This window comes from Notolepis coatsorum (assembly GCF_963971535.1).
Source record: "Notolepis coatsorum genome assembly, chromosome: 4".
Lineage (NCBI taxonomy): Eukaryota > Metazoa > Chordata > Actinopteri > Aulopiformes > Paralepididae > Notolepis > Notolepis coatsorum.
In genome coordinates, this window is record NC_140168.1 from 88,852,694 (window position 1) to 88,857,693 (window position 5,000).

Here is a 5,000-nt window from a genome sequence, read left to right on the forward strand (position 1 = left end):
AATGCCATCGACCGTAATATCGTCTCTTTCTTTCTCCCCCCGTGTGTTAATTCTACCAGTTAGCCGGACGGTGGAAGTTCCCCCTCGCGCATCTGTTCTGCATCTTCCACCGCAGCAGACCCTCGCAACCCAATCCTCTTCATATGTGGCGGAACAGAACCGAATGTGGACACGTTGTGACGGAGGACTTGCGTCTCTTAATCAACTATAGCTGCCGGGATCTGTGTACTTTTTTTTTACCCTCTTTTTTTTTTACCCTTTCACTACCGTCTGTAGTGTGGTGGTGAAAGGGTTAACCTTCTGTAGTGTGGTAGTGAAAGGGTTAACCTTCTGTATTGTCGCAGTGAAAGGGTTAACCATCTGTAGTGTAAGGAGTGCGCCAAGGTTGGCCTCCCGGATCACCCACCTCTAAGGACAACAGGAGGCACTGCTCTAACGGAAGTCGGAGACTCGTGGGTCAACTCGTCCGAGCAAGACCTTAAAGGGAGGAAGGCGCTTGCGTGGAGGAGGGCTCTGAGCGGCATGACCAGTGTGTGGAACTTCAACCTCCCCCGTCAAATCAAGCTCAACTTCTTTCATGCAACAGTTGAGTCTGTCCTTTTGTATGGCAGTGAATGCTGGACCCTGAAGCCCACCCTGCAGAAGTCCTTGGATGGGTGCTACACCAGAATGATGCGTGTGGTGCTCAACATCAACAGGGATGAGCATGTCGCTAATGCAAACTTGTATGGGGGGGGGGGGGGGGGGGGGGGGGGGCGCTAAGGGTGAGCGAGAAAGTGCCAGTCAGGAGAATGAGGCTGGCAGGTCACTGCCAGAGACACCATGAGCTGCCAACCAGCAAACTTGTGCTGTTGGGAGCCAACACACGGGCATCGATCACGAGGACGTCCCACGTTAACCTACGTGGACGTACTCAGGAGAGATGCGGGAGCAGAAAGCACCGACGAGCTAGCCAGATGCATGGAGGATCGGGATTTCTTGTCGTGTGGCAGTGAAAGGGTTAACCTTCTGTATTGTCGCAGTGAAAGGGTTAATAAGCTGACAATCTCTCTCACGCTTTGAAATGGATCCTCTGTGCTTTTTTAAATTGATCATCTGTTCTCGGTGATGTGTCCATTAACCGGGGCGTATCTGTTCTTCCATATCATAATAAAAGATGAATGAATTAATGAATGAATGGCCTTGGATCCGGCAATAAACATATTATGTTTGATATGATGTGAGTTAAGCAGAACCAATGCACTGGAACTATTCAGAGGCCCGGCCATTTCTGTGTCCGGGGTTCACCCCTACATAGTTTAAGTTGAACCCTTTCACTACCACACCCTAGAAGGTTAACCCTTTGTCTTTGGCAGTGAAATGGTCAACATTCTGTATTGTCACAGTGAAAGGGTTAACCTTTAAGTTTAAATTTAAGTTTTTTTGTTTTTTTTACCCAGGGACAGTGCACATTAATCAACATCTTCAGTTTCCACATCAATGTAAACGACCAGAATTAGCTAATGAGCTCGTCTCCATCTGTAGTCCCTGTACCTACCATGCATGTCTTTATGGTGTGGGAGGAAACCAGAGTACCTGGAGGAAACCCACGCCAACACGACACTAGTAAGCTTAGGTATGGATGGATGGTTGAGATTACTAGCATGACTCACAAATGTGATGCGTGTGTGATGTGCACGTGTGATGTGCACGTACACCGGTGCATGACATCGTCGGGAAAGCCTCATCTTTGTCCTCGCGTAGTAGTTTTAAAAGCATGAGGTCAAAAGTGAATGGTATGAAGAAGGCATCAGCTGTGCGTTGGATCTAATTTGCTCGGGTATTCTGTGCCGCGGGCCACAACACGGGTGTCTCCGTTACAGTGAGCGGCCCGTCTGCGGGAAGATAGCCGTTATCGAGCTTATCTGATTTCATACTGTATAGACTTGCATCATCACTTTTTCATCAAGCACTGATCCTTAAAAGAGGTCAACACACACACACACACACACACACACACACACACACACATATGTAAGCATGCACACGCATACACACACACAGGAGTGCATAGGAGACAAACAACATTGGTGTAAACTGGTATAGTCTAAACAGTGACTGAGGAGGAAGAGAGGGGAGGATAGAGAGGGTGAGAGAAGGAGAGGAGGAAGAGGAGAGGATGATAGAGAGGGTGAGTGAAGGAGAGGAGGAAGAGGAGAGGAGGATAGAGAGGGTGAGAGAAGGAGAGGAGGAAGAGAGGGGAGGATAGAGAGGGTGAGAGAAGGAGATGAGGAAGAGGATGGGAGGATAGAGATGGTGAGAGAAGGAGAGGAGGAAGAGGAGAGGAGGATAGAGAGGGTGAGAGAAGGAGAGGGGGAAGAGAGGGGAGGATAGAGAGGGTGAGAGAAGGAGAGGAGGAAGAGGAGAGGAGGATAGAGAGGGTGAGAGAAGGAGAGGAGGAAGAGGAGAGGAAAATAGAGAGGGTGAGAGAAGGAGAGGAGGAAGAGGAGGGAGGATAGAGAGGGTGAGAGAAGGAGAGGAGGAAGAGGAGGGGAGGATAGAGAGGGTGAGCGAAGGAGAGGAGGAAGAGAGGGGAGGATAGAGAGGGTGAGAGAAGGAGAGGAGGAAGAGAGGGGAGGATAGAGAGGGTGAGAGAAGGAGAGGAGGAAGAGGAGAGGGTTGGAGAAGGAGAGGAGGAAGAGAGGGGGGGATAGAGAGGGTGAGAGGAGGAGAGGAGGATAGAGAGAAGGAGAGGAGGAAGAGAGGGGAGGATAGAGAGGGTGAGAGAAGGAGAGGAGGAAGAGGAGAGGAGGAAGAGGAGGGAGGATAGAGAGAAGGGGAGAAGGAGAGGAGGAAGAGGAGGGAGGATAGAAATGGTGAGAGGAGGAGAGGAGGAAGAGGAGGGAGGATAGAGAGGGTGGGAGAAGGAGAGGATGTACTCCAATTAGGAACCTAGCTAAAGCTAAATATTACCATAGGATCGGAGTCACTGAACACACAAACTCTAGACTATGAAAACCAGGCTGTGGGTGAACTCTAGTGAAACACAAATAAAGCCTCCTGATGAATGTGGGGATTTACATGTTTGGCTTTTATCAGGTGCACTGATCCAGAGTGGCTTTGTGGAAGGGCGATAGTAGAACATGTTTAAATTCAAGAAGAGGTAGAAGAAGAAGAAGAAGAAGAAGAAGAAGAAGAAGAAGAAGAAGAAGAAGAAGAAGAAGAAGAAGAAGAAGAAGAAGAAGAAGAAGAAGAAGAAGAAGAAGAAGAAGAAGAAGAAGAAGAAGAAGAAGAAGAAGAAGAAGAAGAAGAAGAAGAAGAAGAAGAAGAAGAAGAAGAAGAAGAAGAAGAAGAAGAAGAAGAAGAAGAAGAAGTACACATTCTATTCTTGTATTTTCCATGCTTGGGAAGATTCTGTTTTTTAATGTAGTGACCTGCAGTGTTGTAGTACGCGAGTCCAGGACTGATTTTCAGGACTCGTGACTCGACTTGGACTCGAGCATTGACTGCATTCGGACATTTCGCATAAGATATTGATGGCTATATTAATATTAATACCGTGACATTATTTAATTTCGGTGGTGACCACTGTGTCATTTATGTTTAACGTAGACTTTTTTTTTGTGTATTTGTACGTCAGCTCTTTGACTGCCAGAGTGGAGTGGACTCAACCTCTATGACTCAGACTCAGACTCGGACTCGGGTAATGGGGACTCGACTTGGGCTCTTCTTTGGTGACTCGGACTTGGACTCGAACACTGGGGACTTGAGACTCGACTCGGACTTGAGGTTTAGTGACTCGACTACAACACTGGTGACCTGTGAAGGTGATGTTACTGTGGCTGGTGGTTCACTCTGACTCACCCCTCCTACAGTCGAGATGTGAAAGTCAACACCTCACATGTTCTGTATGCAAAAAGAATCTTTCTTCAAAGTAGCTCAAAAACCGCTGGGTTTAGATCAATGTAATGGGGTGAAACATACAATAATTTAATTTGGAATGTAGTGCAGTAAAGGGTATAGAGTTCCATAAACTTTAAATGTACAAGTACAAGTACCTCAATGGTACGTATTGTGTAATAGGTATTGGTGGGTATTACATCTACGGTGCCCACCATTCTGCCTAAGTACCCTTGAGCAAGGCACTGAACCCCAAAACCGCTCCACTGCAGGCGACCCTGTGCTCTGACCTCTCTGATGAAATGCATTATGTGTGGGGACTGTGTGTAACTAGGAGGGATATGAGGACTGTGTGTAACTAGGAGGGATATGAGGACTGTGTGTAACTAGGAGGGATATGAGGACTGTGTGTAACTAGGAGGGATATGAGGACTGTGTGTAACTAGGAGGGACATGAGGACTGTGTGTAACTAGGAGGGATATGAGGACTGTGTGTAACTAGGAGGGATATGAGGACTGTGTGTAACTAGGAGGGATATGAGGACTGTGTGTAACTAGGAGGGATATGAGGACGGTGTGTAACTAGGAGGGATATGAGGACTGTGTGTAACTAGGAGGGATATGAGGACTGTGTGTAACTAGGAGGGATATGAGGACGGTGTGTAACTAGGAGGGATATGATGACTGTGTGTAACTAGGAGGGATATGAGGACTGTGTGTAACTAGGAGGGATATGAGGACTGTGTGTAACTAGGAGGGATATGAGGACTGTGTGTAACTAGGAGGGATATGAGGACTGTGTGTAACTAGGAGGGACATGAGGACTGTGTGTAACTAGGAGGGATATGAGGACTGTGTGTAACTAGGAGGGATATGAGGACTGTGTGTAACTAGGAGGGATATGAGGACTGTGTGTAACTAGGAGGGATATGAGGACGGTGTGTAACTAGGAGGGATATGAGGACTGTGTGTAACTAGGAGGGATATGAGGACTGTGTGTAACTAGGAGGGATATGAGGACGGTGTGTAACTAGGAGGGATATGATGACTGTGTGTAACTAGGAGGGATATGAGGACTGTGTGTAACTAGGAGGGATATGAGGACTGTGTGTAACTAGGAG

The 5,000-nt window shown here is 47.5% G+C and overlaps 1 pseudogene across 1 annotated transcript in view; it reads right to left on the minus strand.

Moving 5' to 3' along the window:
- The window catches only part of LOC311226603, a 22,339-nt pseudogene that overhangs the window by 14,931 nt on the left and 2,408 nt on the right, over positions 1–5,000 (minus strand). Inside the window, exon 3 of the transcript XR_014621045.1 lies at positions 3,844–3,848. The product of XR_014621045.1 is annotated as an uncharacterized misc_RNA (transcript). The remainder of the gene's footprint in view (positions 1–3,843; positions 3,849–5,000) is intronic.